A 22930-nucleotide genomic window follows, 5' to 3' on the forward strand; every position below is an offset into this window, starting at 1 on the left:
CAGAATCCTTTCCTCCCTCACGTCTGTCCCTGTCAGAATTCTTTCCTGTCTCCTTCATGTCTGTCCCCACTGGCAGAATCCTTCCTTCCCTCCCTCATGTCTGTCCCTGCTGTCAGAATCCTTCCCTACCTCATATCTGTCCCTGCTGTCAGAATCCTTCCCTCCCTCACGTCTGTCCCTGCTATCAGAATCCTTTCCCCCCTAATGTCTGTCCCTGTCAGAATCCTTTCCTCCCTCCTTCATGTCTGTCCCTGTTGTCAGAATCCTTCCCTCCCTCATATCTGTCCTCCCTGCTTGAATCCTTCCTTCCCTTCCCCATGTCTGCCCCTCCTGACCCTGGTTGTCCAGGAACAATCAGATTTTTTTTTCATCAAAATTTCATTTAAAAAAACCACCCACAATCCCGCCCCAACCCTTTAAACTTCATTAAATATAAAGCCCCCCACCCTCCTGACCCCAAGACTCGCCCAAAGTTCTTGGTGGTCCAGTGGGGGTCCATGGATGGTAGCCCCTGTCACATGGTAAGGGCAACGGGCCTCTGGCGCCATTTTGATTACTGGCAGCTGACGGCCCGGGAGTTGGAGATCGCTCCCGGGCCCCCTGCTGGACCACCAGGGTGAGTCTTGTGGGAGGGGCTTTATATTTAATGAAGGTGGTGCGGGTTTGTTTTTGTAACGAAATTTTGACAAAAAAAAACTGCACAACTACTGTATACTATGCATGTATAAGTCGAGCCAGCTTTTTTGGGCTTAGTTTCTGGCATAAATTTCTTGTTTTATACACAAGTATATACAGTAAGCCCAGTTTTACAATCCCATTTTACTTCTCCTGATTTCATAGTTTTTTGTCATCCCTTCGCATAATTTACTATTTTAAGTATTTTTTTAATATATATTTTGCCATTTCTGTTCAACACTCATCATTTTGGTGCACTTTTTGTGATATAAATCCCTACACCAGAAGTTCCACTTTGATGTGCCATTCTAACAGGGTCATTCATCAAAATGTGTTATGGCGATAACTTCTGCGATAATGTCGTAACATATGCGTTAACGCCATAACACACAAGATAGGTATGGTAACGTGTGGCACAAATGCAAATTTTTCAAAGGGGTGGGATTGGGGAGGGTTTTGGGCAGGATTAATGAAAATGAGGGGCATTATCGCACTGTGTGATAGCGTATTGCATGCTTTTAATGCCAGAAATAACTACACATTTTTTCCTGGCATTAAGTTGTGTGAAATGCTCGAAACGGCCGTAACACAATTTGCAAAAACATTGCAAACTGCATTTTGGGCTAGAGGAGAGGGAGAGGAGAGTGGAGTGGAGTAGAGAGAGCCTCTAGGGTGGCACACCTAGTAGCCATCTATTTATACTGCTGTAGTAGGGCAAGCTAGTAACTCGAGGTGAAGTTTTGGTGGTGATGTAGGGTTTTGGGGCCAGTTTTACATGCAGAGTGAGACGAACGAAAAGCACAGTAGACCTCAGTGAAGATTTTACATCATTTGGAGTGAGGGAAGTCACATAAAGATGAGATTTCTTCAATATTCTCTTGCCCCGGCTTGATAGAACCCTGGTAGAGAGTCCATCTTTGTGTGACTTTCCTCACTCCAAATGATGTCAAATTACAAATACACTATTGACATTCTTAAGTTTCAATAAATTACACACTTTATTATTGGACAAAAGAAAATTGGTTCTTACCTGATAATTTTCGTTCCTGTAGTACCACGGATCAGTCCAGACTCCTGGGTTTTGCCTCCCCTCCAGCAGATGGAGACAGAGAAATTTTGATGGACTCTGCCATAAATACTAGGATGCCATATACAGTCCGTCAGTATTGCTCTGTCACAAAGCAGAATGGTACTAAACCAAACTAACTATATACAGTAACCTAACAACTGAAAACTGGTTCACTAACCCCCAAGTGGGAACAGAACTCATGAGATACGGTAAACAAAAATCTGCCGATTAAAACTAAGAAAAGCTGAATGAGTGGACTCTCAATTACCTGCGCACTCCAATTGGGCGGGACTCTGGATTGATCCGTGGTACTACAGGAACGAAAATTATCAGGTAAGAACCAATTTTCTTTTCCCTATACGTACCCGGATCAGTCCAGACTCCTGGGATGTACCAGAGCTCTCTTACCTGAGCTGGGATCTGGAGAGGCCCACTCTCAGCACACCTGCTCCAAATCCTTCTGCACCTGGGTCCTGTACGTCCAGTCGGTAGTGCCTGGCGAAGGTATGTAACGACTTCCAGGTGGCCGCCCGGCAAATCTCCTGTGGCGAGATATGCTGACATTCCGCCCACGATGCCGCCTGAGCATGAGTAGAATGCGCCCATAGCCCTTGAGGCAGGGACTTGGCCTTCAACAAATAAGATGAATTGATCGCCTCTTTCAACCATCGGGCAATAGTAGTCTTTGAAGCTAAATTACTGCGTTTAGGACCACTCCAAAGGACAAAAAGATGATCCGACACCCGAAAACCATCGCTAACCTCAAGATAGCGCAACAATGCCCTACGGACATCCAGTTTCCGTAAGTCTCGCGTGAGAGGATCAGAACAGTCCACATCTACAAAGATAGGAAGCTCCACCGATTGATTCAAATGAAAGGATGAGACCACCTTTGGGAGAAAGGAAGGAAGCGTCCGTAAGGATATCCCCGAATCCGAAATCCGCAGGAATGGCTCTCTGCACGACAAAGCCTGAAGTTCAAAAATCCTCCGAGCTGAGGAGATGGCCACCAAGAACACCACTTTCAAAGTGAGATCCTTCAACATTGCTCTCTTTAATGGATCAAACGGTGCCCCACACAAGGCTGAAAGCACTAAATTTAGATTCCAAGATGGACAAGGGTGGTGCACTGGGGACGAAGATGCTTTGCTCCTAGAAGAAAACGAGACACATCCGGATGTGTTGCCAATGGGATTCCCTGAACGGCCCCCCACCCCGCGACTTGCATCCTCAAGAACTACACGAGAGCCCCTTCGCGAGACCATCTTGAAGAAACCCCAAAATCTCTGGCACAGATGCCCAAGTAGGGAGAATCCCCCTGTCTACATACTAAGTCTCAAAGACCTTCCAGACGCGCACATAAGACAGGGACGTGGATGTCTTACGCGATCTCAACAGCGTAGAGACCACCGCATCCGAATAACCTTTGCCCTTCAAACGTCGCCTCTCAAAAGCCATGCCGCTAGATAAAAGCAATTGACCTGGTCAAAACAAACAGGTCCTTGATGAAGGAGATCTGGGAGATTGGGGAACCTCAGAGGACCTTGTACCGCGAGACTGACCAGATCCGCAAACCAAGGGCGTCGCGGCCACTCGGGAGCCACCAGGATCACTTCGGACGGGTAAAGCTCTATTCTTCTGAGCACCCGTCCGATCAGGGGCCAAGGCGGGAGAACATACAGCAACAGATCTGTTGGCCAGGGAAGCGCCAGAGTGTCTACTCGCTCCGCCCCCCGGTTCTCTGCGGCGAGCAAAGGAGCGCAGAGCCTTGGAGTTCCGGAATGTTTCCATCAGATCCATGCAGGGTGTGCCCCATCTGTCACATATGGCTTGAAAGGCTCCCCCGGCCAGCTCCCACTCGCTGGGATCGAGGCGATTTTGACTGAGAAAGTCCGCGTTGGAACGTTGTCGACTCCCGTAATGTGGGATGCTGCAAGAATGACAAGGTATTGCTCCGCCCAGCTGATCAGGAGCCAAGCTTCCAACGCCACCGGCTGACTCTTGGTTCCACCCTGGCGACTGATGTAGGCCACCGTGATCACATTGTCGGAAAGGACCCGGACTGATTTCCCCTGGATAAGCGGAAGAAAGGCCTGCAACGCCAGATGAACTGCCCTGGTTTCCAAGCAATTGATGGACCACTGGGACTCCTCCTGGGCCCACTGTTCCTGAACAGACTGTCTCAGACAGACCGCTCCCCAGCTGGAGAGACTGGCATCCGTAGTCACGACCGTCCATTCCGGCACAACCAAGGGAACCCCACGGCTCAGGTTGTCCGAAAGGAGCCACCAGTCCAAAAGGAAAATTAGTTTCTTACCTGATAATTTTCGTTCCTGTAGTACCAAGGATCAGTCCAGGACACCTGGGTTGTGACTCCGCACCAGTAGATGGAGACAGACTAAAACTTGTGGGCGGAGCCATATATAAGCCCCTGTGCCAGTCACAGCCCCTCAGTCATACGTAATGTCAAAGTAGAAAAATCCAAAAGCCAACATAGCTAACCATAAAAACTTACTAAGTAAACGAAAATAACTCCAACACCCCTACAGGAAAACAGACTCCCCAACCGGAAGAGCGAACAAAACAAGGGGTCAGCGTATTAAAAAACAACAATGAGCGGACTCTCCGTTACTATAGCGTAACACTGCGGGCGGGATCCTGGACTGATCCTTGGTACTACAGGAACGAAAATTATCAGGTAAGAAACTAATTTTCCTTTCCCTGTACGTACCAGGATCAGTCCAGGACACCCGGGATGTACCAGAGCTAAGTTATCGAGGGTGGGAAGCAGAGAGTCCCGCTCGGAGTACCCTCTCTCCAAAACCCCCAGTATCAGTAGCCTGAACATCCAATCGGTAATGTTTAATGAAGGTATGCAACGATTTCCAGGTAGCCGCCCTGCAAATCTCTTGAGGCGACACCTGAGAAGATTCCGCCCAAGACGCATCATGAGATCTCGTCGAATGAGCTTGAAGACCCACCGGCGGAGATTTACCGCACAGAATGTACGCAGAACCAATGGCCTCCTTGAGCCAACGGGCGATCGTCGTGCGGGATGCCGCAGAACCTTTCTTCGGACCCGACGTCAACACAAACAGATGATCCGTCAATCGAAAAGAATTTGAGACCTCTAGATAGCGAAGAAGAGACCTCCGCACATCTAGTTTTCTCAAGTCCCTCAACTTCGGGTCGGAAGATTCCCCAACCGCGAAAGCGGGAAGTTCAATCGATTGATTCAAATGAAAAGGCGATACGACCTTAGGCAGGAAAGAGGGAACGGTCCGCAAGGAAACCCCTGAATCAGAAATGCGCAAGAAGGGCTCTCTACAGGACAGAGCCTGCAACTCGGAAACCCGACGAGCGGACGCAATCGCTACCAGGAATACAGTCTTCAACGTGAGATCTTTGAACGTAGAACGCTTCAAAGGCTCAAACGGAGCTGAGCATAGGGCCGAGAGCACCCAGTTGAGGTTCCAAGATGGACAAGGGAGCCGTAAAGGAGGATGGAGGTGCTTCACTCCCCTAAGAAAACGGGAGATATCCGAGTGGAGAGCCAGGGAGACTCCCCGGATTTTACCACGCAAACAACCAAGCGCCGCGACTTGGACCCGAAGGGAACTGCACGCTAAACCTTTGGCCAGCCCAGCCTGGAGAAAAGCCAAAATATCAGGAATAGAAGCGGAAGTGGGATCCAGACCCCGCTCTACGCACCAATCTTCAAAAACTACCCAGACTCTAACGTAAGCCAGAGACGTAGACTGTTTCCTGGATCTTAGCAACGTGGCAACTACCGCATCAGAGTAACCTTTGCGCTTCAATCGATTCCTCTCAAAAGCCATGCCGCAAGACAGAAGTGATCCGCATCCTCTAAACAGACGGGGCCCTGACGAAGGAGCCCCGGAAACCCCTGTAGACGAAGGGGCGCCGTCACTGACAACTGGATCAGGTCCGCAAACCACGGACGGCGCGGCCACTCCGGCGCCACGAGGATCACGTTGAACGGATGCAATTCTATGCGCCACAGGATTTTGCCGATCATGGGCCACGGTGGGAACACATACAGTAGCACCTCCGCTGGCCAGGGAAGAGCCAACGCGTCGACCCCTTCTGCTCCCCTTTCTCGGCGTCGACTGTAAAATCTCGGAGCCTTTGAGTTGTTCCACGTGGCCATTAGGTCCATGTGGGGCGTTCCCCAAGTCCTGCAAATGAGAAGAAACGCTTCGTCCGCCAGCTCCCACTCTCCAGGATCCAGGTGGTGTCGACTGAGGAAGTCTGCCTGGACATTGTCGACTCCTGCTATGTGAGACGCAGCAAGATCGCTGAGATGTCGCTCTGCCCAGGCCATCAAGGAACGCGCTTCCTCCGCTACTTGAGGGCTTTTCGTTCCGCCCTCGCGATTGATGTAAGCCACGGTGGTAGCATTGTCCGACAATACCCGGATCGCCTTTCCTCGTACGAGGGGTAGAAAAGCTTGCAAGGCCAGACGGACCGCCCTGGACTCCAGGCGGTTGATGGACCACCGGGTCTGATCTTCTGACCACACAACCTGAACCGATTTCCCTTGGCAAACTGCACCCCAACCGGAAAGACTGGCATCCGTGGTCACCACCGTCCAGTTGGGTAGAAGAAGAGACACTCCACAAGAGAGATGTTTGGAATCCAGCCACCAGCTCAGGCTGGAGCGTGCCTGACTCTCGAGAAGCAGAGGAAGGTAAAATTCCTCTGAAACCAGTTTCCAGCGGGAAAGCAATGAATACTGCAGCGGCCGCAGATGAGGAAACGCCCAAGGGACTAACGCCAGCGTGGAAGCCATGGATCCGAGAACCTTCAGGTAATCGCAGACTCGTGGACGGTGCTGAGACAAAAGACGTCGTACTTGAGACTGTAGTTTGCAGATCCGTTCCTGAGAGAGAATCACTCTGCCCCGTTTCGTATTGAAAACGGCTCCAAGATACTCCAAGGACTGAGTGGGCTCTAGATGACTCTTGTTGTAGTTGACCACCCAGCCCAGGGACTGCAAGAATTATAGCACCCTGGCTACCGCCTGCCGACACAACTTCTCTGACTTCGCTCGAATCAGCCAATCGTCGAGGTAAGGGTGAACCAGGAGGCCTTCGCGACGCAACTGCGCCGCCGCCACCACCATCACTTTCGTGAATGTCCGAGGAGCTGTCGCCAGGCCGAACGGCAGAGCCCGGAACTGGAAGTGTCTTCCCAGAATGCAAAAACGCAGGAACCGCTGGAACGCTGGTTGGATGCCCACATGAAGGTATGCTTCCGTGAGATCTAGTGACGCCAGGAATTCGCCTGGCCTCACTGACGCGATCACCGAACGAATGGTCTTCATCTTGAAGTGAGGAACCCGAAGGCATCTGTTGACTCCTTTCAGATCCACTATGGGTCGGAAAGTGCCGTCTTTCTTGGGGACTATGAAGTAAATGGAATAACGGCCCTTGCCGTGCTGATCGGTCGGAACCGGAGAGATGGCCCCCAAGCTTTCTAGTCTTCGAATGGTGTCTAGCACCGCCGCCTTCTTCTTGGGATCTTTGCAGGGTGAGACCAGGAACTTGTCCGCTGGGATGTGAGCAAAATCTAACTCGTAGCCGTGTCTTATCACGTTGAGGACCCACTGATCCGACGTAATGCTGGCCCATTCCTCGAAGAACAAGGATAGACGCGCCCCCACGTTTGGGACAACGTGCAGAGGACGCAACGAGGGATGGGCCGGTCGAACTTCATTGCGAAGGCTTGGACCCCGTACCCGACGGGGTCCCTCCTTGCCTGCCAAAGCGTTTGCCTCGAAAGGACTGCTGCCAGTGAGTGTTTCGAGAAGAGGACGGTCTATAAGAGGGCCCGGTGGATCTTTGCGGCCTGGGCTTTCGGGGTCCCCGGAAACGAGCTCTGCTGGAAAACGAAGAGCGCGCCCGGGCCCTATCTTCTGGCAGCTTAAACGCTCGGTTCTCACCTAGTGAAATCATCAAGTCATCTAACTCCTTTCCGAACAGCAATTTCCCTTTGAAGGGTAATGCTCCGAGGTGAGCCTTGGACGAACCATCCGCTGCTCAGTTGCGTAGCCAAAGGAGACAGCGTGCCGACACCGCTGCTACCATGGACCTAGCTGAAGTGCGTAAAAGATCATGGAGCGCATCAGCCCCATATGCAATAGCCGCTTCCAATCTGTCTGCTTGGGAAGCCTCCTCCGAAGAGAGACCCGCATTAGCCTGTAGAACCTGGGCCCAGCGCAGACTAGCACGCATAGCAAAGTTCGTGCAAATGGCGGCTCGCACTCCTAGGGCAGAAACCTCAAAAATCTTTTTGAGTTGAACCTCCAACTTTCGGTCTTGAATATCCCGGAGGGCTGTTGCTCCCGTGACCAGGATGGTAGACCTCTTCGTGACGGCGGACACCGCCGAATCCACCTTCGGGAGTCTGAGGAGCTCCAGCGTCTCTTCCGGTAAAGGGTAGAGCTTATCCATGGCCTTACTGACTTTCAAACCCAGCTCCGGAGTATCCCATTCTTTGAAGAGGATATCAGTGGATGAGAAATGAAAAGGAAAAGCGACCGCCGGCCCTGTGAGGCCGAGCAGAACAGGATCCATATTTGCCTCCTGGCGGACAACCACCGGGGGAGCCTCAATCCCCAGCTCCTGGAGAATGGCTGGGATGAGAGGTGACAGTTCCTCCCTACGGAATAGCCGCACCACCTTGGGGTCATCCCCGTCTAAGGCCTGTGCACCTTTCCCTGCACTGGGCTGTGCCGTTTCATCCGGTGCAGCCGTCCCGGCCCCCATCAGGGGCTCTTCAGAGTCCTCAGTATCCGTTCCGGGAGAAACCTCGGAATCCGATTCCTGCGGCAGCCCCCGGGGAAGCCGCTTCCCCCGGGAAGAGCTCTGGGCGATCTCCGCACCCTTCCTGGCCTTCCCTTTTCGTGGTGGGGGTTTGCGGACAGCCGTACGCGAGACATCCCCCCGTACGCGCTTGCTGCGCTTATACCTGAGAACTTTGCGCAGCAATAGCGCAAAATCCTCAGAAAATTCTCCTGAATCTTCTGAATCAGAACCGGAATCCCCCCGGGAACGAATCCCTTCCGAGGGGACTTCCCCCGCCTTGTCACGCTGCGGGGAAAGCGCTGGGGGCAAAGACGAAGCCCCCACTGTTTCCCTAGAAATTTCCCGGCCTGTGGCCAAAATGGCCGCCACTCCCGCGCTAAGCGGGAACAGCTCCTGAGGAGAAACAGAGGCGCCCCCAGCTCGCGGCGGCGAACGCGTGACCCGGGACCTAGCCCCCCGAGGAGCTGCCGAGGAACCCTCATCACCCAGGACACAAGCCGAACAAAGGCTGTCCCGGGACAAACGCGCGCGTGCCGAGCCGCAGGCCCTGCACTGCGAACCCCGAGGCATGCCGGCGAACGCGGGAAAAACGAGGCGCGCTGAGGAAAAAATTACCACAGAGGAAAAAATTCAAAATTGAAAAACAATTAAAAACGGCGCAATTCGGCGACTTCCCCCCTGCTAGCGACGCCCCCCCACCGACCAAAACGGAGCGGCAACGCCAGGCAACGGAGAGCCGCGAGAAATAAAAGTAAAACTTTTTTTTTTTTTTACAAAAAAACGCGCTGTCCCTGGTTCTGAAAGCCCTATTTCCTGCAGGGGTGAGTGAACCAGGCTCCCTGGTGTCACCCCTGACGCTGCCACTAGCTCAGCCGGGTCCTCAACCCTGGCAGCGGCCTCGACCGGGGGAGGGTAGTCCCCTCAGGACCTCTCAACTCCCCTGGGAGGCAGGGCAACCGGGAAAGAATTAAAAAGAAAACCCAATTTAGCTCAGAACAATCAGACCTAACAAAAACTAACTCAAAAATCAAACCTGACAAACCACCAGAATCAGGTCAGGAAGGGCTGTGACTGGACCTGCACCATCTACTGGAGACAGAGTAAGACTGAGGGGCTGTGACTGGCACAGGGGCTTATATATGGCTCCGCCCACAAGTTTTAGTCTGTCTCCATCTACTGGTGCGGAGTCACAACCCAGGTGTCCTAGACTGATCCTGGTACGTACAGGGAACTGACCCGTGCCATGCCTGGTAAAGGTAACTGCAGGTGGAATTGCTCAGAACCCGGACTCCAACGAGATAGCAAAGCGGATTGCAAGGGCCGCATGTGGGTGAAGGCCCAAGGAACAAGCTCCAGGGTCGAGGCCATAGACCCCAGAACCTGTAAATAATCCCAGGCCGTCAGCGGACGCTTGGACAAAAAGGCTCTCACCTGTCCTTGCAATTTGGTAATATGTTCTGACGTGAGAAAAACTCTGCCTAGCCAAGTGTCGAACAAAGCCCCCAAAAACTCCAGGGTAGGAACCAGGTGGCTCTTGGATAGATTGACAACCCATCCAAGTGTACACAGGAGCTGAAGTACCCTGGTGATTGCTGCCTGGCAAAGGACTTCCGACTTTGCCCGATTCAGCCAATCCTCCAGATATGGATGCACCAAAAATCCTTCCCTGCGCAGTTGAGCAGCCACCATACCATGATCTTGGTAAATGTTCTGGGAGCAGTGGTCAGACCGAAAGGCAGGGCCTGAAACTGGTAATGTTTTCCCAGTACGGAGAACCGGAGAAACTGCTGGTGATCGGCCCCGATCCCGATGTGCAGATACGCCTGTCAGATACAGGGATGCTAAAAATTCTCCCTGCCGTACGGAAGCAATGACTGACCGCAATGTTTCCATGCGAAACCGGGGAATTCGGAGACACCGGTTGACCTGTTTGAGATCGAGAATGGGTCGAAAAGTTCCCTCCTTTTTGGGAACCACAAAGTAAATGGAGTAGTGACCCCGCTGAAGCTCCGCCGGAGGAACAGGAATAATTGCCCCGAGATCTAGAAGGCGCTGAAAAGTCTCTCTGACCATCTGGTGCTTGGTGGTGTACCCACAAGGGAGAAACAAAAAATTGCTGGAGGGGCCGCCGTGCAAAATCTAAAGCGAAACCGTGTCTTATCACTGAGAGAACCCACTGGTCTGACGTGACGCTGACCCACTCCTCGTAATACAGAGACAGCCTGCCTCCGACCACTGGCACCGAGGAGCAGGCCGGCCACCATCATTGGGAAGGTTTGCCCCCCCGGAGCAGTCTGGGTAGCACCGGGTCTACCAAAACTGCACCCTCGAAAGGACTGGGACCACGACAGTTGTCGATTAGAGTTTTGCCGAAACGAGGAAACAGGCGGTCGGGTCGACCAAGGCCTTCGACCCCCGCGAAACCGAGACCTAGATCCAAACGATCCTCTAGACCGCGGCCTGTCCTCAGGCAAACTGTGTACCTTATTCTCCCCGAGAGACTGAATCATGACCCCCAGCTCCTTGCCAAAGAGCAGCTTGCCCTTAAAAGGCAGAGAACCCAACTGGGACTTGGAAAAAACGTCTGCTGACCAGTTTCGCAACCACAGCAAACGACGAGCCGACACAGTAGAAACCATGGACCTGGCTGAAGTGCGGAGTAAGTCATGGAAAGCATCAGCACTACAGGCAATAACAGCCTCCAGACGCCCCGCCTATAGGGCCTCTTCCTCCGACAATGCCTCGTTTGCCAGTAACTGCTGAACCCAGCGAATCCCAGCTCGCAAGGCAAAGTTGTTACACACCGCAGCTGTGCTGAGACTTCAAAAATTTTCTTGAGCTGAATTTCCAGCTTTCTATCCTGCAAGTCCTTAAGGGCCGTTGCTCCAGTAACCGGAATGGTGGTCCTTTTTGTGACCGCCGAATCCACTTTAGGAAGTCTGAGAAGTTCCAAGGCCTCTTCCAGCAGAGGATACAACTTATCCATAGCTTTGGCTACCTTAAGCCCTAAATCCGGAGTATCCCACTCCCAAAAGAATAAATCCGAAGCTGAAAAGGAAACGAGGAAGGTGGCCCCCACAAGCCCAACACAACAGGATCCATAGCCCCCAGCCGAGACTCTGCTTGGGGGGGTCTCAATTGCCAGTTCTTGCAATATGACAGGGATGAGAGGTCCCAACTCATCCCAGCGAAAAAGCCTGACAATTTTAGGATCGTCGCCATCCAGAACGTGGGCACCGTGGAGACCCTCTCGTGCAGGATCCGTCTCCCCTTCAACCCCCCTTTGGGGTGGGGAATTTAACTGTGGATCCTCCTGATCCTCTGACTCCGAGGATGTAGACGAGACCTCCTGAGGGGCCTCGAACCGCCGAGGTCTCTGCCCCTGTGGGCGCCCCGACCCCTCTGCGGGCCTGGCCTGCTTAGGGGGGTCTGGGGACAGGGTCCACCAATCCTGTGGACTCTCAAGCCCTCTTTTTGCCTGACCGCTGAGCTTTAAAATCTTTGTGCATCAGGAGCACAAAGTCAGAATTAAAAGATGAATCCGAAGAAGAATCCCCAGTATCCACTGCCGGGACCCCCCCCCCCCCCTGCAACATGTGGATCAAACACTCCAGAATTGCCCCCTCGGGGGCTAACTTTGGGGGGGACAATTGCAGCAGGAGATTCCCTTCCCCCACCGCTGCCGACGCTGCCGCACTCGCCGACGCGAGCAAATCCAAAATGGCGCCCATTCCCGCGCTCAGTGGGAACGAACCAAAATCCGGCGCCGTCAGGGATCCAAACGCTCCGGAGACAGTCTGGACCCGCATGACGACCCTCGGGAGGGTCGCGGAGGCTCGCTCTCCTCCAGAGAGGCAAAAGGAACAGAGGCTGTCGGCAGAAATCCGGGCGCGCGTGGCGCCGCGCGCCTTACACAGCCTTGCGCGGCATGACTGGAAAAAGTAAGCCCCAAACTTTCCTTCAGCACCTCCCCCCAAAAAACGGCTCGGCTCAAGGAAACCCGAGGGGAACAGAGGGAAAGGAGAGCCCACAACGAGACAACCAGCCAAAAAGAAGAATTTATTATTTTTTTTACTTGCTGCAGCACCTCCGGGTCCAGATCCTACTTGGGGGAGTGAGCCGGGCTCCCCGGTATCACCCCCAGTACAGTGAGTGAGCCGGGCTCCCCGGTATCACCCCCAGTATAGTGAGTGGCTGGAAATAGTGTTCTCAACCCTGAACATCAGCGGCCTCTAAAACCAGAGGGGATGGTCCCCTCAGGACCTACCAACTCTCTGGGAGGCGGAAGACTGTCTCCTGTCCTGATCTTGTATATTATACTTTTTTTTTTTTACTGGAAAGAAATATTCAAACAAATAAAACATTCAAACAAATAAAACTACTTATACTAGCACTAAACTAATGCCAACCCTGAATCACTCCACAGGTTTTGCATCCGCCATCTGCTGGAGACAGAGTAATACTGACGGACTGTAGGTGGCATTCTGGTATTTATGGCAGAGTCCATCAAAATTTCTCTGTCTTCATCTGCTGGAGGGGAGGCAAAACCCAGGAGTCTGGACTGCTCCGGGTACGTACAGGGAATATATAATTGACTATAAATGTTTGACCATCCTCCTTTCCTATGTTTGGTCCTCCACCTCCTGTGTGTTTTGTATGCTTTTTTGGTTATTCAAATTTTGCCCAATATCAATTGTCACAAAAATAATCACCTGAAAACTTCAGATATTTGCTGAGAAACCTGCAAAAAATAGACTGTGTGGAGTTATAGTCTACTTAGATACTCCTTAGCCACTGTCAATTCCACCCATCATGCTACTTCATTGGATGGATTCACCCACATCTCTTAGAAGCCTCATGCATAAACAGCCACTGTTAAAATTCTATTTCAATCATTTCAAAGAGTTGTTTTGGGCATACTCTTTACTTGATTTTCCCATTATCTTTCTCTTGGCCTAATGTCCCATTTCTCTCGTATATAACATTCTTATTTTCACATTCTTCCTGATATTTTAAAGAATCCCTCTAATCAGGTGTTTTCCCACTTCTGGCCATTTCTCACTTACTTTTTTTTTTTAGGAGTGCCAGAACTTTTAGAAATATCTAAAATAAAGCTTTACACCCAGAGGTAATTTTCAAAAGGATTTACACATGTAAAAATGGGTTTTACGTGTGTAAATGCACTTTATCCATGTAAGTGGGCTTTTGAAAATTGCTATAATATATGCCATTAAATTGTCCATAGGTTATACACGGGAAATGCATTTTACATGCACAAATGGCTTTGAAAATTGCTACGATAGTATGTTACATTTACTCATGTAACTCCTTTAAAATTATCTAAGTAAGGGGACTTTCAAATTCTGTGCAGAAGTGTAAAGTCTGTGGGTATATTTTACTCGAAGACCATCAATTTTCAAAGGGAAACTTTCAAAACTGAGTTGGAAAAAGTGTGCTCACAAATCTGCATCTATTTGTGCAGGAACATTTTTCCAGCAAAATTACATGTATGCTCATGCATAAATGCTAACCCCTAGTTGCATTCTTTTAGACAGGCAATTTTCAAAGACCCTTTTATGCATGTAAAACACTGTAACCTGCAAAAATGCCTTTGAAATTTACTCGCTGTATGTCCAGCTACAATATCACCTTGCTTTCCTGGTTTCTCTCTGCAATATCACACTATTGTTCCAGTTCTTCTCCCCAATATTTCTTGCAGCCCATTTCTTTAGTTTAATCTCTGCCCCAAAGTCATAAAGCTCTCACCCACTTTTTTATCCCAATATCTCTATCTTGTTTCACTTCTGCAGTCTCTCTTTTCCCTCTTTGGTCTCAGATATTCATTGAATTTATCCTCCTCAGTCTCTCCTGACTACTTTAATTTAAAGCTTTAGTTATTTCCCTTGTTAATTTTCATTCTCTTTAACATATTTCTCCTGATGCTTCTTGAATTTCGCATCCCTAATTTCAACCAGTCAATCTTGCTCCCCACCCCCCCCCCAACGTATTTATTCAGTCTCTCACTCTCTCCATACTGGGGATAATTGTGTAACTGCCTGCATAGATTTAGTTTATTATGTGCATACTTCTCCCCAGTTTACAAAGGGAAAGTAAATGCATATTTTCCCATTGAAAACTATCCAACTAAAATTACCCCCACAAATTTACACTTATTAATGTGTGCATAGTTGGGGGGGGGGAAGTTTAAAGAAAAATATGCGCATACTTTTGAAAATGCAAAAGAATATAAATAAGTGCAAACCCCTTCCCAGCTCTACTCCCTTGAATACCTCTGCTCACTGCAGATAAAAGTGCACTCATATCTGGTGGGCAATTTTGTAAAAGTCTTTTTCTGTGGTTTTTAAATTTCACTCAGAGGGCGGATGCAAAACAGTCTGCTCAACTGAGCTCACACTTTAACCAGTGGTTGGACACATGTTTTGGATGCACATCCACAATCCCTTTATGTTATAAGGGGATTAAGCGCATCCAAAACATACATCCAACCCCCCGCGAAACTAATAGCGCTCATCCCATGTAAATGCATGTTGATCAGGCTATTCGCTATTCACCCCAGATCCAAAAAAAAAAAAAGTGTGCTCCTGACCTGCACATTTTTACAATCAGAAGGGCAGGCATTAATTTTTGAGCAGCCCAAAAAAGTGTACAGAAAAGCAGAAAATACTGTTTTTTCTGTACATCCTCTGACTTAATATCATAGCAATATTGAATCAGAGGAACCAAAAGGTTGCTGATAGTCAGGTTAGGAAAAGGGACGCTCAACTAACGAGCGTCCATTTTCCTAATCTGTGGCTGTGCACAGGTTAGGAAAACGGACAGTCATAAAATTGAGCGTCCATTTTCTTAACCCACTGACAGCCACCTCTCCTGGGCACCTGCTGCCAAGGAGGTGCTAGAAACACACATTTGTCCCTAGTGCCTCCTTGGCAGCGCAACCCCTCCTTTAAATATTCGATCTTGGGCCAGGGAGTTGTGCTGGGGTCACATTAGGAAAGCGGGTGCTCAACACAGCGCCTATTTTCTGCACTGATTTATTGCATCGGCCCCAAAGAGTTTATTGCTTTTGGTCTCCATTCTCTTTCATTACTGTCGAGTCTAATGCTAAAATCTCACACACTCACTCACCCACCTTCTTGCTCATTTTTTTTTTTTTTTTAAGAAAAATGGCTCTTAAACACGTAGGCGCTTCTCTCTGAAAGCATGTAATCATGCAAGCTTCTTCCTAGCTATGGCATGAGTCCCAGAGTGTGGTAATCAATGGGCAGCATGTAGGGCATTGATAGCTAGGTCCTGCTTTATTCGGCACACAACACCTCCTCATTTTTCCCTTCCTGTGCTTATTGCTTTGCATTTTTCCAGCCTCTGTCATCTGAAGGCTGAGTAAGTCAGGAAGCATGTACACTGAGCACTCAGTGTGACTCATTCTTATTGGTGGGAGCAACAACAGTGGAGGAGCTCTGACAGCCTCATGAAGCAGCCAAGATAACTATCCAAGCTGGCTGCCTGCATTGAGAGGTCTGCTTTGTTCTCCGTTTACTTTCACTTCTATATAAAAGGGAACTGACCCACTGGGATCATGTGTGCCTCCACTCCCTCTCCCCTTCTTTTAAAATTTGTGAAGGTGGTGGGGCTTTCAGTGCTTCCTTTGCTCGTTTTTTGACCATATGAGTTTTCTCAATGTCTGCACTACCTGCTTCATTGAGGTTAGTGTACCACACAGCATTTTTGTTAATGTAGATGTGCTTTGAGCTTGAAAAAGTTGGGAAATACTGCCTTAGCATAATATGTAAACATGAAGCAGAGAACATGCAAGAGAGGAGTTAGAAAAAACACTTTCTTCTCTGTGGTTTGGGAAAGGTCACAGTCCCTTTAAAGGAAGAGGTCATTTTCACTTCAAGTCTGCACAGTGGGTCACTATTCCATTCAGCATTCTAAGCCTAGAAGGAAACCTCTGTCCTTACACTTCCTTTATTATTAAAGCTTCATCCATCAACATCTGCTACTGCTATAAATGCTGCTAAGCAAATCAGGTGACTAGATACACTGCAGCAAAGTAGATGCTACAAAAACAGTTATTTTATTCATTTTTTTCTTTAGTGTATTTAGCTCTTATGCTTGCTATTCGATTCTGAATATAGCAAATGTTGCTTACCTGTAACAGGTATTCTCACAGGACAGCAGGATGTTAGTCCTCACATATGGGTGACATCATCAGGATGGAGCCCAATCACGGAAAACTTCTGTCAAAGTTTCCAGAACTTTGACTGGCCCCTACTGGGCATGCCCAGCATGGCACTAACCCTGCAGCCAGCAGGGGTCCCCCTTCAGTCTTATTTGATAGCTACAGGTAGTGCCGAAAAAATAAAACAACAAAACGTTACGAACCCAACACCGCGGGGCAGCGGGTGGGTTTTGTGAGGACTAACATCCTGCTGTCCTGTGAGAACACTTGTTACAGGTAAGCAATATTTGCTTTCTCACAGGACAAGCAGGATGGTAGTACTCACATATGGGTGAGTACCGAGCTAAGGATGTCCGAACATGCACCAAATGTCCCCAACGGCATGCAACAGGCACAACAACTGGGGTGGAATTTGGTAGAGGGCATCCTGAACCCCACCCGGGCAGGCGGAAGGGTGTTGGTACGTCACGTTGGAAATAGGTTACGCAGGACAGATTGGCCGAAGATGGAATCTTGTCTTCCGGCTTTGTCTAGGCAATAGTGGGCTGCGAAAGTGTGGAGAGAACTCCAGGTGGCAGCCCTACAAATGTCAGGAAGCGGCACCGATCGTAGGTGTGCTACTGAAGTCGCCATGGCCCTCACAGAGTATGCTTTAACACGGTCTTGGAAAGGAATGCCTGCTTGCTGATAGCAAAAGATATGCAGTCCGCCAACCAGGAGGAGAGAGTCTGCTTACCTACAGGTTGCCCTAGTTTGTTGGAAAGAGACGACTAACTGAGTGCTCTTCCTGTGGGCAACTGTACGGTCTAGGTAGAACGCTAGAGCCCGTTTACAGTCAAGGGTATGCAGAGCCTGTTCCCCTGGGTTGGAGTGGGGCCTAGGAAAGAAGATAGGTAGTATGATGGATTGATTAATGTGAAACTCCGAAACTACCTTAGGCAAAAACTTAGGGTGAGTGCGGAGTACCGTCTGGTCCTGCAGGAGTTTAGTGTAAGGCGGATAGGTAACTAGGGCCTGTAACTCACTAACCCTGCGAGCTGAAGTGATAGCTAAAAGGAAAATCACTTTCCATGTGAGATATTTTAGGTCACAGGAGTGAAGAGGTTCGAAGGGTGGTTTCATGAGCCGCCCGAGAACCAGATTAAGGTCCCAAGAAGGGGCCGGAGAACGTAAAGGTGGCTTGATATGGAGTAAGCCTTTAAGAAAACGAGTTACGAGGGGTTGTACTGATATAGGGACATACCCGACACCTTTATGGAAGGCGGCTACCGCACTGACATGCATTCTGATGGAAGAGGTCTTTAGACCTGATTCCGATAAATGCCAGAGATAGTCCAAAAACCTTGTGATTGGACAGGAAAAAGGATCATGGGATTGCGAAGAACACCATGATGTATACCTTTTCCATTTATAGGAATAAGACTTTCTTGTGGAAGGCTTCTGTGAAGCAATCAGGACAAGAGAAACCAAATCTGAAAGGTTAAGTGGTTGAAGTATTAACCTTTCAACATCCATGCCATCAGGGACAAGGCCTGAAGATTGGGATAGCATAGACAGCCGTCGTTCTGAGTGATCAGAAGCGGGTGCGTTCCCAAGGAAATGTGCCTACGGATGGAGAGATCCTGGAGTATGGGAAACTACACTTGGCGTGGCCAGTGAGGTGCTATCAGGATCATGGTTCCCTTGTCCTGACGGAGCTTCATGAGAGTCTTCGAGAGAAGAGGAAGTGGAGGGAATGCATAAAGCAGACCGGTTGCCCACGAGAGGGAGAATGCATCTCTGGGCTGAGAGCGCTCGCTCCGAATGAGGGAGCAGTAATTGTCCACTCTGTGCTTCTGAGGGGACGCAAAGAGGTATATTTGGGGAAAACCCATTGTTGGAAAAGAGAGGTCACTACCGAGGGGTTGAGCGACCACTCGTGTGATTGGAAGACACGACTCAGTTTGTCTGCCAAGACATTGTGTACTCCCGGCAAGTAGGTCTCCCTGAGGTACATCGAGTGGGAGAGCGCTTCTGCCCAAATCTGTGCTGCTTCCTGACACAGAAGGAAGGAGCCTGTGCCTCCCTGCTTGTTGATGTACCACATGGCCACCTGGTTGTCCGTCTGAATCAGGATAACATGATTTGATAGAGAATCCTGAAAAGCTCTGAGAGCATATCGCATCGCTCGAAGCTCCAGGAAATTTATCTGGTGTTTGGCTTCCTCTGGAGACCAAAATCCTTGTGACTGCAGATAGTTCACATGAGCTCCCCAGCCGAGGTTGGAAGCATCGGTGGTGAGAATGAGTTGAGGATCTGGCAGATGAAAAGGCAGTCCCTGGAGGAGATGGTTCTGATCTTTCCACCAGGTGAGAGACAGACGGAGTGCGTCGGTGATGTGAACAATGGTTGACAGAGGCTGAGTCGCTTGAATCCATTGTGACCTCAGAGTCCAATGCGTGACTCTCATGGCCAGGCGGGCCATTGGTGTGAGATGGACTGAGGACGCCATGTGTCCAAGAAGGACAAGGAATTGTTGAGCTGTTGCTGTGTGCTGAGACTGCAACTGGTGAGCGAGAGAAACGAGGGTTTGCACTCATTGATGAGGTAGAAAGGCTTTTCCCTGTAAGTGTCCAAGTCTGCCCCAATGAACGACAAGGTTTGAGATGGGACTAAATAGGATTTCTCGTAATTGACGAGAAATCCTAGAGAAATTAGAGTGTGTAGGGTCAAATCCAGGGACGATCGAGCGGCTTGCTGGGTTGGGACCCTGATTAACCAGTCGTCTACATAGGGGTAGACGTGAACACCTTCTTTCCTGAGAAAGGCTGTGACAACTACGAGATATTTGGTAAAGACTCGTGGTGCCGATGCTAGGCCGAATGGAAGCACTCGGTATTGATAGTGCTTTGGGCCTACTAAAAAGCTGAAGCTATCGCAATGTGGGTGTACGTGTCCTGGAGGTCCAGAGAGCAGAGCCAGTCTCCTCTTTGTAGAAGAGGTAGAAGCGAGCCCAAGGTTACCATCTTGAACTTTTCCCACTGGAGGTACTTGTTGAGGGCACGTAGAATTGGACGAAGCCCCCCGGATTTTTTGGGGATCAAAAAGTACAGGGAATAGAACCCTAGGCCTTGTTGTGAAAGAGGGACGGGTACTATTGCTCTTAACTGGAGAAGAAGGGAAACCTCCTGCTCCAGAGGGAGAGAGTGGTCGTTTACTCTCCACGCTTGTAGAGGTGGTGAATCCGGTGGAAGAGCAAGAAAGTTCAGATGGTAACCCTGAGCAATGATTGCTAGCACACATTGGTCGGTTGTGATTGATTGCCACATGCTGTAAAAATGGCACAATCGACCTCCCACTGGTATGGCTGGCAGAGGGATCAGGCTGCTGCTCTCCAAGGGAACGTCAAAAACCTGAAGCAGGCCCCAGCTGGGGAGCTGCTTGTGGCTTTTTTTTCTGGGGCTGGCGGAGCTGAGATTTCAGATAAGGCCTTGTAACTCGGGACCTTGTTGGTGGAGGATAGTACTTCCTTGGTCGGAAGAATGACTTCTTAGAGTCCTTCTTGAAGGGCTGTCTAGAAGGGAAGTCAGAAGGTATCGATGAGAGCTGTTTAAGGGTCTCATGGTGGTCCTTTAATTCAGCCACTATTTGCTGAATCTGTTCACTGAACAGATTATCTCCTATACAGGACAGGTCAGAGAGCCTGTCTTGTACTTCTGGGCGAAGGTCAGAAGACTTGAGCCAGGCCCAGCGTCTTGCCGAAATGGCAGCTGCAGACACTCTAGTGGAGGTGTCGAAGATATCATAAGCTGTTCATATCTCATGCTTTCCTGCTTCAAACCCCTTGTGAACAAGAATTTGAAGATGTTCTTGTAATTGGTCAGGCAGAGTTTCAGAGAAGTCCTGTATTTACTTGAAAATGACCCTGTTGTATTGGGTCATATACAGCTGGTAAGAAGCAATCCTGGAGATAAGCATGGCCCCTTGGAACACTCGACAACCAACATTGTCGAGGAACTTGTGTTCTTTGACAGGAGGGGTAGAAGAGTGTGGTTTTGTCCTTTTTGCTTTCTTTTGAGCTGATTCCACCACGACTGAGTGGTGGTCAAGCTGAGATTTTTGAAAGCCAGGAGCTGACTGTACCAGATAAGTAGTGTCAGCCTTTCTGTGTACTGGGGCAATGGATCCAGGATTTTCCCAGTTCTTTTTGAGGAGGTCAAGAAGAACTTGATGAATGGGAATAGAAGTGATCACCTTAGGGGCATCCAGGAATTGGAGAAGCTCCATCATCTGGTGCCTATCATCTTGCTCCATCTGAAGCTGGAAAGGGACCTATTCTGACATTTCCTTAACAAAATTAATAAAAGAGAGGTCCTCTGGAGGAGAACGCTTTCTACTTTCAGTAGGAGAGGGAGGTGAAGGTAAGTCATTGGTGTCTGAGGAAGTATCATCACCCCAGGTGTCATAAGGATCAGTAGGCTGACCTGTAGGATGAGAAGGGGTTTGGATACCCGAAGGCCCCGGCTGAGGCTCTGAGAAAATCAAAGGAATCGCCGGGGGCACTGTGGATGGCCTGCAAGGCATCGGTGCCAGTATCTAAGTCATCGATGGCGCCGATGTGTGTATCGCTCCCGATGAATGAATCGGTGGCGAGGGACGACATGGAATCGATGGCTGAGGCAGAACTCCCGAAGGAGGGATGCGAAACGGTGTTTCTACTCCCGATGAGGCTGTCATCGGGGAGCGCACCAGAGCCATCGGAGACCCGGGAATCACTGGTAGAAGGGCAGTCATGAGCGCCTACATCCGGGATAGCAGCGGTGCCAGCGCTGCTGGAATCGGGTCGGTGACCGGTTCCACTCTCTGTACCGATGTCGGTGCCGGAGGGACCTGGAGCTGTTGCATCGCCTTGTCGATGGCCTCCTGGACCAGCCGGTCCAGTTCTTCCCGGAGACCTGGGGCAATCAGCTCCGGCTCCGTGACGGAAGAGGGAGGCTGAGGCACAGTCGGAGGAACCACCTTTACAGACGGAATCGCGACTCCCAAACCCCGATCGGGTGAGGGTTGCCTCGATGTCCCGGTCGCAGGAGTGGTCGGTGCCGTTCCTGGACGGGGCTTCTTCGATGGTGGCTCGGACGGTGGCTCAATCGATGATTTCGCTCCCTCGACGGTCCGAGACTTACGAAGCCGATGGCGAAGTTTCTCCCTTCGATCCCCTCGATCTTGAGGGGGAGAAACGGGAGTCGATGGCCGTGAAGACGTCGATGGCAGGCGGTCACCGGACGGTTGTTGATGTTGGTGCAACTTCGATGGTGCCGGTTCCGATGACGTCGATGCGATGGACGGCGTCGGGGTGTGAGCACAAAGGAGTCCCATCTTCTCCATTCTGGCTTTGCGACCTTTTGGTGTCATGAGGGCACATTTGGTGCAAGTCAGGACATCAGGCTCACGGCCTAAGCACATTACACAGACTCTATGAGGGTCTGTGATCGACATGGTGCGAGTACAATCCGGGCACAGACGAAAACCTGACACCATGGCCATAGAAAAAAATCGAGCCGCGGTACGGTCTAAGGCCAGTAGGCCGCGAGGGCCAAACCCGACGGTAATCGACGAAAAACGGCAAAAAACTTACCGGAGTACTGCGGCCAGAGAAAGTTAGAGGAGGGACCCCTGTGGGGCAAAGATATTTTAAATAAGTCCGTGAGGAAAAATTCCTATCAGGAATGTGTTCAGAGCTCCTAAACCGCGAGGCTACTGCTGCGCGAAAAAAAGAAGACTGAAGGGGGACCCCTGCTGGCTGCAGGGTTAGTGCCATGCTGGGCATGCCCAGTAGGGGCCAGTCAAAGTTCTGGAAACTTTGACAAAAGTTTTCCGTGATTGGGCTCCAGCCTGATGATGTCACCCATATGTGAGGACTACCATCCTGCTTGTCCTGTGAGAATTAATAATATAAGAACATTTTTCCAAGACTGCTAAAAGCAAATATATTTTTCTATGGTGCGTATGCGATTCAAACATGTAATAATAACTATATGGCTTACCATTTCAGAGCTAGCACTGAAACAGCTTTCAGTTTCTCTTGGAGAATAACTAGGAGATTGGCTGCTCATTGGAGACTCAACATCTAAAAAAAATGTAGCTAAGTTTATAAATATTGATAAATCTATTAAT

General features: G+C 50.0%; 1 long non-coding RNA gene across 1 annotated transcript in view; it reads right to left on the bottom strand.

Moving 5' to 3' along the window:
• The window catches only part of LOC115099479, a 60599-nt gene that overhangs the window by 14999 nt on the left and 22670 nt on the right, over window positions 1-22930 (bottom strand). Inside the window, exon 2 of the long non-coding RNA XR_003858789.1 lies at window positions 22801-22883. This is a non-coding gene — a long non-coding RNA (uncharacterized LOC115099479). The remainder of the gene's footprint in view (window positions 1-22800; window positions 22884-22930) is intronic.

Source organism: Rhinatrema bivittatum, chromosome 9 (assembly GCF_901001135.1).
Source record: "Rhinatrema bivittatum chromosome 9, aRhiBiv1.1, whole genome shotgun sequence".
In the NCBI taxonomy this organism is placed as follows: Eukaryota; Metazoa; Chordata; class Amphibia; order Gymnophiona; family Rhinatrematidae; genus Rhinatrema; species Rhinatrema bivittatum.